Genomic DNA, 12,779 nt, shown 5'->3' on the forward strand with positions numbered 1-12,779 from the left:
TGTGTCCTTCATTAAAGGGACAGTACACCAATGAGAGGAAACAGAAGTGGTTAATACAATTTTTTTTATTTGATTAATGAACATTTTCTTTTTTAAATGAAAAGGTAAATGAACACAATGTTTTTTTTTAAAGTGCTAAAAGTGGGGCATTCCCTAACGGTGGCAACTGATTTATACTTTTTCACAGGTGTTTTCGTTGTTATGTTGTTGTTTGTCACTGACAGGTGTATCTCATGCGATATATGCATGTGAAAAACGTGACTTATTTCATTGCCACACTTTTAACATATGCAAATATTCAATCGTTTAAGCGTTTTAAACTATCCCCAGTGTTCCATTTTATTTTCCTCCTCACGAGAAGAACTCAGTTATTACAGAGTGAAGGAAACAACCTGTGGTAAAACGTTTTGCCTATTATATGGCACATACCTATATATACCTCATGCTGGGACTTGAATTTGTCTTTCAACTTTGTGGAATAACATATTCTAACAGAGGAGTCCCTTAGAACAGATAACGTGACAGAAATGGATCTTCTCATTTTGTACCAAACAAGAACAAAGCACGGGTCGCGCTGAGAAACTAACAATATCGTCTAACCTTGAGACGTGGATGCCAACAGCGTTGCCTCTTTTACATTATTCATATGAAAAAAATGCAATTTTCACTTATATTTTATTCATTGGCTTTTCCTTAAACAATTGGAAGTCTTGGCATGATGTTGACAGGGGTATCTGATGGAGAGAAAATGCACGATGGAGAAGAGTATTATTACTTTCAGTGTTGTTGATCGAATTAAAGAACAGCTGGTAAAAGGACGGTTTTAATACAAACTTCATTGGGAGGGGGTTTCTTTCAAGTTGTTTCGTTATGACCTTCATAACACTCCAGGCGTGCAAGCAACGTCAGTTCGGGTGAGTGCAAAGGCATCTTGAAAAATGCATATGTGAATATCCAAACTACTGAACCGCTGTTATCTGCCTCGTGGTTGACAAAAACGCTATTAAAGCATTTTATTACAAATATTACTTGAGTGACCATGATTTATTGTAGATGAAACGAACATTTCTGAATTATTTTATACATATACAAGAATGATGTATCATCTGAACTATTTCTCTTTACACAACATAAATATTTAAAAAAAAACGTTTTGGAGGAATTGATGCCATGCAATGTTATTACCAGGATAAGCAAATAGATTGAATTCAAAATTGCAAGACTCATGCAAATCAATAGTGTCAACATGAATGTGAGTGTGGAGGTCATTCCCCTTTGTGATGTATCATTATCCAGGACTATGTTCATGGGGGTTGTTTCAGTTTACGTGTCTGATGTGGCCAAATGATTAAACCTGAGAGAGTCAATTGCTGTATCAGCAAAAATGAAAGAGGTGGTTATCATGGTGTTTGAAGTCCTAGAATATTGGACAGATTAAATCCTTCACAAATCAAATGATTGTTAAAATATTGCCATTTCTCACTGTTTTAACCAAATTCCAACAAATGCTGTGTGTGTGTGGGGGGGGGGGGGTTGTGTTTTTTTTTTAGCAGGTCAGAGTAAGGGAACCAATCAGACAGGACCGGCAGAAGTCAGTTTAGGGATTTTAAATCATTTTTCAATCAAAATGCTTACATGCTGTGCTCGATACTCGAGAAGAGTCCATACAAACAATGACGACACATGAAGTGACGAGAACAGATGCAAAGTCGACTTGCTGTCAATAAACCAAGCAAACAATCCAAAATGATAGACAGAGACAAAGTCCAGAAACAGGTTTGATACAGAGATGATACAGGTTTGAAATCAGAGACAGTTATCAAGAAATGTGCAGAGTTACAAAAACCTCAGATAATAATTTACAGAGGCAAAAAATACTAGAGCAGCGTGAAGCAAGGTTTGACAATTGGTAGAGAAGGACAGGAAAACCCTGATTAAATACGCAGTGGTGAAGAGATAATGAAACACACGTGAGACCAAGCAGACAATTACAATGACGAGAAAATCCACAGGACTGGGAAGGGAGGGGGCAGGTTAGTGGCACGGAAGAAAAAAAGCATGGGAAATGGAATGCATGGTCAAAACGGGGGAAGAACGTACACATGTTCAACAGACTGATTTACATTAAGAGTAAATGACTGTATCTACTAAGGACTCAGAAAAATATTTTTATTTTTTATTGATCACAGGAAATTACATCAGAATAAGGGGGGGATCTGCTAAAATTTCTATATATTTTGAGCATTTTCTTGGAAAGAATTGTTAATATGTTTGTTTTCTTTCCCCCCATGCTAACTAAAACAGATGTTAGGGATATCTGCCCAGACACTTGACTTTGTAACACTTGCAAACGGAGACAGGACTGTTGGAAGACAAGTTAACTTCCAAAGGCAATAAAATGAGGTAAAGTACCTGCCGTGTAAAGCGCGGTACCAGCTGTCAACCATCGATGACTGGCACGGGACGAAGCATTCCTGTGGAACAGATCTGTTTTCAGAGAAAACACAACCTAAATATATCACACAGCAATAAGTGCTTCCACCCACAAAGTGTGTTTGTCTTTATCATGAAGTTCCTCCAATGATCTAATTTCTTTTTCTTTAAAGTTTAGCCAGGATGTCCCAATTACCTAGCTAATTGCTAATTTACTTTATATACATTCTTTTGCACCCATTTAGCTGCGCTGTTCGCTACTCATGTATTAAACACTTGTTAGAATGACTGCTACTTGTGAATTTGAATCAGAAAATGCAGTTTATGTAACTGAATTTCATTTTAATTAATGTCCTGCTCCAATCTGGATTTTGAATTATGAATTATTTTTAAGGGACGTCGTCTATCATCCTGGTACATTAGAATAACAGCAACAAATCTAATATCAACCTATAGGGAAGTGATTAATTTTTTTCACATTCTTGAAGAGTTAATTTCCTCTAAAATGGCAAGCACAGGAATGCATTCCACTAAAATGTTCACAAAATCCTACGCATTTGTCAATCTTGCCTGGACAACAGTAACAACTTTTGTAAAGAAAAAAAAAAAATCAGCTCAGTTGGTTCAGTTGTTTTTTTTTACTTAATTGGAAGGGAAACATTGGGGAATGGAAAATTGTTGCCGAAAATGAAAACAAAAACACATCCTGCATCTGTCCCTTTATCCGGATCCACAAAAAAGATGTAATGGGTTCTTTCCTGCTGTGCTCCAAGTTCCATGGCGATGAAGGTGAACTTTATTCTGCACACAGAGAGTAGGAAATTTGACTTGGGCTCTGCAGCCGTGAAATCACTTTTCACAACATATAAACAATATACAAACAGTCTGGCAGTTGTGTAAAAGTCTTGCAGACAAGCAAATGAATGGACAGCAGTGAAAACGTTGTCTCCTCGGTGGAAGTAATTTCCCATAGGTCCGATATGTTGAGGGGAAGAGCAGCGGTTGCTGGCTTTTCATTCTGCATGCTTTCAGTCGGCTTTGAAATAAGTCCCAGATGTGCCTGCATTGCATTTTACTGTATGTAAAACAACACTTGTCTTTAACATGCAATGCGCATAAGTGACAAAATACAAATATTCTACAACAACGAGAACTTATTCAAGCAAATCCATCTTTTAAACCATTCAATTCTTTTTTTTAAAACATCCAGATCGTGTAAGCAAATCTGTGTACAGAGTCAGGCATTTACAGAGGCTTCAGGAGCTTAGATACAGCTGCATGCGTTGCAATTGGATGTTTGAGTCTCCTGCAAACGAGGATCTGAGGCCTTTCAGTGTTTATTTTTTCATTTAGTCAAAAGCTTGCTGAGCAGACTTTCAGACAAACTGGATTACAGATGATCTACGAATGCGAACTAAGAGCTGTACGTTTAACAAGCAAGGGAGACAGTGACCGGTTAGATGTCATGTACGCCGCAGCTCCAGAGGGAAAATGGGAATGTTACATAGCAGGGAACGCCGTGCAGTGTGGGACATGTCTACTCTGCTACATCTACCTTTGATTGAAGGTAACAGTAGCGTGAAATACGTTAAAACTTTCCTGATCATAAATTACATTTTTTCCCTTATCTTCCAGTATTGTATTACTTCCTTTTTCTTCTTCTCCATTTTACAATACAATATCACCAGATCTGTTTTTCTTTGCATCACGTCTTCAATTATTGGTAGCGTTTGAGTAATGGCCTCCCTTAGCGGCATACAGTGGAGAGTATTTTTCATTCTCTGACATGTATTTGTGTGCAAAAAGTGTCAAGCCACGATTTATTTAGCAAAATATTTGCACAATCTGTCTGAAGGCAAATAGGGAAAAATGTATAATCTCTACCAATCAATGCGTGTCCATTTTACACAGTGCTGCCTGATCTATACGGTGGGAAATAATGCACTTTTTCATATGCTGCAGTTTTCTGATATATGATGTTGTAGCTTGTTTGCTGAATATGAAAAATGGCAACAGGAAATTAAACATTAGTTTTATTCATTCTCCATTCCACCTAAGGGACGTTCATCTGCACCAATCAGAACATTGATGGACAAAAACGGTCACGGGCATTCGCTTTATAACGTTTAAAAAAAAAAATAGATATCATAATGCATTAAAAGCCCCCTCCCCGTAAAACTCAACATTTGACAAGGTTCATCAATTCTAGTGCACACATTTCTGTAATGCCTTTTCCATTTATTGGAATCACTCCTCGCTGCTCTTTCTGCTGTCACAAGTGATCAATTCAAACAACTCTGGAAAGGATTTAGATGCACTCCATATGCTCCGGGTCTATTAAAGCCACTCTGTGGAGAGAGTGAAATGCTGTTTAGACAAAGGGAAGCGACCAAACACTGCTTATCAGTCGCTTTAGTGATCCGTCGAAGTCAATCACAATGTAATTGTGCCTGTGATCCAGAGGATGGGGCTGAAACATCAACCACACAGTGCTGCTCTGCTTATGACGGTGCCTTTGATATATTGCATGACAAGGCTGATTGTAAATTGGATTGCAGCTCACATCAAGGCTCCAGTTACTTTAAATCAGATTTCCAAGTGGCTAAGGTCTAGTGATGTCAATGAACTGTGTGAGTAATAGCGGAGCCGTTATAAATGGATAAAATACGACCAGAATGTGGCGGATGTTGGACTAATCGACTGGAAATAGTCTTGCCACATGGAATATTTCAAGATTGTCAGTATCTGATCTCTGATCTCTAAACGTCTTCAAATGATGTTTTAAGGGGGTCGTGGGATGTCTTAAGGCCAAAAAGCATATTGGTAAATATATCGCAAAAAAAAGCCACAGGTATTACTCTGGAGATTTCAATTCCTCTGCATGCGTAGGAGAACAAGAAGAAGCCCGGTGGATCAGTTTGGCAGCTGAAGTTTGGTCTGGCAAGTCCTCCATCTTTGTCCATGCTTCCCTGTGGAGCCATTCTGGGCATGTCCCGCTGGGAGGCAACCCCAGGGTAGACCCAGGATGCTCCATGGAGGGATTGTATCCCTCTGTGGCCTTGGGAATGTCTGGATAGCAAGAGGGAGGTTTGAGCGTCTCTGTTGAGACTGATGTTCCCAAGACCCCGAGAAGAGAGACAAAGTGAACTGACCTGGATTATTTTTGACGTTGGGATTTTGAATACTCGACAATAAGGAAAATATAGAACACCGTCAACCTGTTTCTCCAAAATACTTCACTTTGCCAACTTTTACGAGGCAAACCATCTTCAAATTGACCTTGATTGCTGGATGTAAAACTCAAAATATGATTCTGACGTTAAACGACTTCCCCCCCATGTGACCAGGAAATGTAATCAGGGAACACTATCCATTATTAATATTTTTAGACTTTGTGTCTGGATGAATTTGGGGTCAAGAGCCTTTGTCTATGACTTTGTATCAGCATTTTCCTAAAGAAGGGACACTTGACAGCCCTCAGTCACTGGCCCACGGAGGGAATACGGTCTCCCGTTAGGGATTGAGACAACTACCTTATTAATTAGTCTTTGCAGCTTTAGGCCAACCTGCGAAGCCATTTAATGAGTAAATAATTGCTTCTTGGGTCTTATGTCATCATGTCTTTTATTATATGAGAAGTTATCTCAAAATTACTCTTAAACCCTCGGAGTGCCAAATAGAATTTGGAGCAGGAAGAATTTGGCTCAAAGATCCATCTTTGGGCCACGAATCTTGGTGGATTGGTTCCAAAATAAGATAAGGTCTCATTTCATCCTTAAGGATTTTAAGAATGGTCAAAAGACTGTTTGACAAGGGATTATTATCAAATAATTGGAAAAGTACATCCAATTTTTAATGTCATTCCAGAACTTGTTTTAAAAGATAAATGAAAAGTCTGGTTTGCCTTTCAGTTGTTTGCTGTTACGCTGTACCCCCCTCTCACAAATTCTCGCACAAGTACTTCATTAATTCAGCATTCATTTAATTATCTCAAACAGTAATGACTGTAAAAAAGCAAAAAAAAGTTCACAATGATAAATACATATTTCATCAGTCATGAGGCAGGATTAGACAATCAGCAGAATTAGACAAAAAGAGGTGATTCTACCAACTCACTGTACCTCCTTTTGAATCACTAGCAACGGCTTTGGTGGCTCTCTCTGGGGTTATTTAGGGGTCTCTCAGTTTCAGTTAGCAAAGTTTAGCACTGTGTTTCGCACATTAGCCATGATATACTTAAACATTGTTGCTATAAGAAAGGACTTAAACTGAATAATTATCACATTATTAATATTAAATTGGACAAAATAGTCTATTATCAGGCTAGTAAGATTTTGATGGCAGCTGTTATTTTGAGTTATGAAGCATAATGTCAGCGGTTGGGGTTATTAGTCTGAAGTAACCAAACAAATATAGATGTCAAATTAGCCTAATTTACTGATTTGTCTAATTCTGACTGATGATGAGATCTAAATATTTTGAGGAAAGCCTGAAAAGGATCGGGAGAAAATCTGTTTCAATTGTCCACTCACCTTACAAATTCTGTACTTCATTTGGTTGGGAAAAGTAATGACTGTCAATGGCATTGTAAATAATCTAATTAGAGGAAATTATGCTGCAAAATGTGCTAATTAACAAGAACAATGCTCGCTCTGGCAGGCTAAAACCATGTTATCCCTTTTCCTCTAAAGCTAAATGCTTGTCATTAATAGCTTTGGATCTCTTCTCCAGCGCTGTAAGGGTTAGGGACATATTTCTCTATTGTTGGCGCCTGACTCTTTAAGTCTGCGTTCCTGCTGCACAGCATGGAGATAATAGTGTCTACTAAACAAAAAATATGATTCGGGGTCGTTCCAGGCATCATCAGCGGGTTTTACAGGTATATATTCACTTTTTCTTCCCCTGAATGTAATTCAAGTGTTGAAATCATGAGGAAAGACAAAAATTAATACAACCTGCCAGTTGAGGAATATTTCGACGTGCGAGAAAAATTAAGTTTGACATGTTAAACAAACAGTTTATGAATAACGGGTCGTTCAGTCCTTTCTGACGTCGAATTGAATTACCGTCCAGCCTTAAATATTCACGGCAAGAAAAGGAAAACCAGGCACTCGGATTTTCAATCGACCCTGACGAGGTCTTCTTGGGAGATTTTGTTCGCGACCCTGTCAACGTTTAACAACACGCCAGGAGTGATGGTGATTCAACAGGAAGGCTGCAAGCAGGCGACAGTCTGTGGATGGTTCTGAACTGGAGAGAGCTCCTCTGCTGCTCATGCTGATGCCTAACAGCTATGACAACAGCTGATTTTTTGACTGTCTGGTTATGAAGCGATTTGTCAAGAGTCCTGACAACTTGGACTCGAAATTCTGCAATGGAGAAATGTGAGTGTCAGTCAAAGCTTTTACAGAGGACAAGCAGCGAGATGAGTCGAGATGCGGTGCTAAAGACTGAGCGAGTTTCTGACCCATTGTGAAGGTCCTGTGGGTGTAAGATTGTTTTGCTCTAAGCTAAAACACAAGTAGAGAGATTTCTCTTTTTGCAGGAATTGTGTGTGTGTGTGTGTGTGTGTGTGTGTGTGTGTGTGTGTGTGTGTGTGTGTACACGGTTAAATGTACAACTTTTCTAATCAATCTCAGTCAAAAATGCTAAACTGTTTCTGATTCTTGCTCTTAAATTGTAGAACTTTCTGATTATTGCTTTTTATAAACTGGCTTGATCCCATTTTTTTTCTCTTCCTGGGTTTGGATTCTGATTTCATTGTCTCAGTTTCTGCATTTAGTTGTCCTGTTCTCCCTGGGTTTCCTTCTTCCTGACGAGTATTTGATGAGTCTTTTTCATCACGGATAACACTGTGGCTCAACTGCTGTGTTTCTATGCCACCTTTCACTGCAGCCCGGTCGTAATTTAAGTAATCAAACCAGCCTCAGTACCTTCTGAGCACTGACTGATCGACTTCCTGAACAGCGCCAGCTCAATTGAAGTTAATTATAATGAATGTAGGAGGAAGTATTTGGACGACTGAGACAAATAACTAACCTGTGCACTGCAAATGAATTGTTTTGTTGCCAACGGAGCTTCCAGTCAGGGTTGGACCCGTCCCTCCCTGTTGAATTCAGACACACACAAAAAACAATGTACACTCATTTGCTTAGTAAAGATTTTTGTTGGTCACGCTGATTTCCAAATTCAATTTAAGGCCACTTTCTTGCCAAGAGGGATAAAAGGTTCTCCGGAGGGCTGCGAGTCCCTGTTTTGATCGTTGTTTTCGCTCAGGTTGGAGAGCGAATTATCGATTTGGATTCAAATGAAGCTGTTGTGAAGCGAAAGGTCCATTTGTCGAAACTCACTGGCGCACATCTTCCCAGGTAATGAGGAAGTATAATGAAGCGTGTTAACTCTACGTTCTGTCATCGTCAAAGTCACCGGCGACGGGACTTTGATTGGTAGCCAGTCGCTGAACCAATTGAATTGAGCGTTTACGCCTGGTTATACTATTTTATTTTTGTGCAGTATGATTGAGCAGGAATAGAATATAAAAATTCCCCTTTTTTTCCCTTGACAGTTTCAGGAGACTAATTGAACACATTTTACAGTGTTGGGCTTTGCCATTCCCGGTTCTCATGTAAATGTTAGAATCTCCCTGCACGCTTTAGTCTCATTTAGACACAGCAGGAACGCTCATCCATTAACCTCTCTCTGTGGCCCGATCGCAAAGAATGCCAGGATGACGGCTGGAGTTTATTATCTCCACTGGTGGAAGAGGTGATGCGCCATTTTCAGATGAAGCAGAATGACATTTCATAAGGGTAAAACGGTTGAGTTCGTCCTCCCACGAGGGTCCGTTCTTTAGATCTTTAATTAGGGCGAGAAAAGACTGGAAAATGTAATAAATCCTGTTTGGGGATATGCAATAATGTATATTTTCATGGGATGACATTCGCATTCTTATTAGATTGAAGAAAACACATTTTTTATTGTTAGCAAAAATATCCATGATAACAATTTTCAGTCACTCAAGTTTGTATTTTCCAAAGAGTTTGTAAAATTATCAAGATGATGTGGGTTTACAATTATTACCGTTACTCGTGAGCAATATATCAAGACAGAACATCAGTCAGAGATATTTAATATATTAGTTTTAACGTAGTAATAGCTATTTTAACATAGATCAGTCATTCTTTTAGAAAAGGACACTGAAGTTGCCGCGAAACCGTTCAATCTTTACGAGTACACACAGCGAGGTGATGCTAAAGGCCTAATTAAAGCACGCAGACGATTGAAGCTTCCATTTATGCCACAAGTCATTTGGGATAAGTTTAATTTATGGAGCACAGAGACGTGAACAGCAGGGGGTCTTTGAAACCGAGTTTGCATTTTGCCGTGAAAGAGCTTTGAACTTCTCTCCCGCAAAAGCAGGGCAAGAATCAAAAGGCTAATAAGACTTTCGCACCACACTGTTCTATATTCAAAATTGTCTTGAACTCTTCTTTATATAACAACACATTCTTGTTCGGTGAGATGTGCGTCTGCAACGGGTAGTACAAGGCGCCTTATTGTTCCACCAAACAGGGCAGGTACTATACTTGTCATTATATAACCGTTGTCTTTAGCAGTTAAGCTAAATTTGCTGTTAAGCTGGGGGGGTGTTCCTGTTGTTGTGCTGCTTCCACTGCGGTACAGTTTGACTCTTTGCTACCCCCGACAGAGCAGCAAAGATGTTGTTGTTCTTGTCAGATGCTCACAGCAGCTAATTAGAGGGACTAAGGAGATTTGAGAGAACCAGAACGACGGCTATAGATAATATAAGAAAGAAAATGCATGCAGCAATGGAACAAATGGAATGGAACAGGCATTTGGAGTAATGCTCGGCTCCGTACCTTGATTAAGGACACTTAAACTACTGACCTTCACACCACTGGACGATAGTTCTTTTATTATTATTATTATTAATATCATCATCATCATTGTTATAATAATAATGGAAATAATATAGTAATATTAAGTAAGCATATAGTGACTTTCATATTATTATATTATCGGTGCATTTCTTCCCTTAAGTTGTATCTCTCATGTTGCGCCGCGGTTTACAGCATTCCATTACCCTTTTCAAATTTCACTGTAAATTTACGTTACCGTTTTAAAGTGTGATGACATCAAAGTGTGATGACATCAGTTGCAATTCACTTTATGGTTTGTATTGCGAGGAGCTCGTTGAATGGCTGTTTAAATGAAACTGAAAGCAAACCTTATGATCTGTGAAAGTCCAAATGTAGCCTTGTGGCGTGCAGCTGGTAAATGTCTTATCTGGATGAGCCTGAGGAGTTCAGTAAAATTCATTAAGCCTCTTTCTCTTTTTCTACAAGAGCTGAATACAACTGAAAGTTACTCCCTTAACACTTTACTCTTCCATAAAATCAGTTCCTTAGTTAAAATAAAACGCAACAGAATCTGTGTTCCAATGTGTTTTCCCTTTGGCTCATCTCTGTTCTGTTTGGACGGCTGGATAATATGCTTGGATAAAATGAGAATAAGATAACCCACTTATCTTTCCTTGGGCTTGGCGATTTTCCAAGAAGCCACATTTTACAAAATAAAAGCATATATGTATAGTCTTTAATCTCATGAATGTCAATGAGCTCATCTGCTTCTGTGCATTCAATTTGTTAAGTGATATAAATGCTCTGGGTTACTGACGGAACACGACAGAACCAGGCAGCTGTGCCAAGAAGTTACTCAAACGTGATTTACTGAAATGTACCGTATATACAGACATATTCTCATTCTAATCATCACATTTGCTTTATATTTGGAGTCCGATCTTGGTCGAAGCTTTCGCTATTTTAAATTTGATACATTGTGTTAGATACACTAGTTTATGACTGTTTTATCCAACGGGATCAATATATGGATGGAAAGTGAAGAGGTGAAACAGCCCACATTTTCAGTCAAAATTGTTACTCGGATCATTTTAGGCTAATTGTTTCATTAAATTTCAGAATACAGTGCATTAATCCATCCACACATCCACATTTGCCCTTTACTTCTCATGATTGTATTGTCCCCCCCCCCTCCAATATATTTATTTCTTATTTCAAACCAGACAACAACCAAAAAAATAAAATAAATGATAATACATAATTGCATTGTTTTTTGCATCTCAAACAATCTGCAGTTGACGGCGCTGCTCGGGAAGAGCTTGTCTTGGTTTTTCCACTTCCACTTCCAGTCACATAAAGAGCTTCCTAGTGGAGGAAGGCTGCTGCCTACAGAATGACACAAAGCAACACTGACTACCTTTGGGTTAAAGTAGCTCATGTTGACAGCAGTAGCTTCATCCTGTCCTCACTTTTGCATTAATGTGCGTTCTTAAATCGACCCTATTTCCCCTGTAAGAAAAACAGACTTTTCTGCTGTTATCCAAGTTTTGCATTGAAACATATTGTACGTATACCCGAGGCCCTTTGGCATCTATGAGCAGTTTGAGTATTTTTATCTGAATGCAGTCCTCATGGGGAGTAAGAGCTGCTGAACGCCTACTCAGTCTCTGCGACAGCCTTTGAGCTAAGCAACGGCGCCGAAGACACCGAGATGCACCACCTCGGTTCGTGTCATTGCGATGTTCCTGCTTTGACGTTCTGCGGTGCAACGGATGGCGCCGTGCACGCGGGACATCGAGTGCTGATGGGAAAGGAAAAACTGCTGAAGAGTGACCCTGGCTGCGCCCTTGTCAACGTCTCTGAGTAACAAGTGAATGGAAATTGGTTTTACCTGAGTCAGGTAATCATTACTAAGTGAATTTTGCTGCTGGGCCAAGGGTGTAAGTGGGCTAAATATATATCTCTGAGATGAATACAAATTTCACTTACGTAATGAAAGGTGGCGCGGCTATTGATTTTGGAGGTTCCGCTATGCGTGCTTTTCATCGCTGGCCTGCTCTACATTAGAATTATGAATTTTGAATTTGCCAGGTGTTTACATGAAGCTGTCGACAATCATGATCTTAATGTTTTGTTATGTTTCCTCCGGTCCTGCAGGTCCTCCAGTCCGATGCAGATATGCAAATGATTTTTCTTTCATGCATGCATAATGAGCCCAAATGCCAATTTTGTCCCCGCTGCTGATTTCTCCAACACACATATATATATATATATATTTGTTTTCTTTGCACACCATCATCATGATAGCAGACACATCTCCTTCATTATCATCATCATCATCGTCGACTCCTCTGCCGTCATCTGCATCCCAATCATCATTATAATCAGAGCTATCATAATTATTACCATCGCGAGTGTGCGGCTGGCACAATCATCGCCATTGTCGCGCGTTAATAAAGTGGCAGT

Source organism: Brachionichthys hirsutus, unplaced genomic scaffold (assembly GCF_040956055.1).
Source record: "Brachionichthys hirsutus isolate HB-005 unplaced genomic scaffold, CSIRO-AGI_Bhir_v1 contig_1466, whole genome shotgun sequence".
Lineage (NCBI taxonomy): Eukaryota > Metazoa > Chordata > Actinopteri > Lophiiformes > Brachionichthyidae > Brachionichthys > Brachionichthys hirsutus.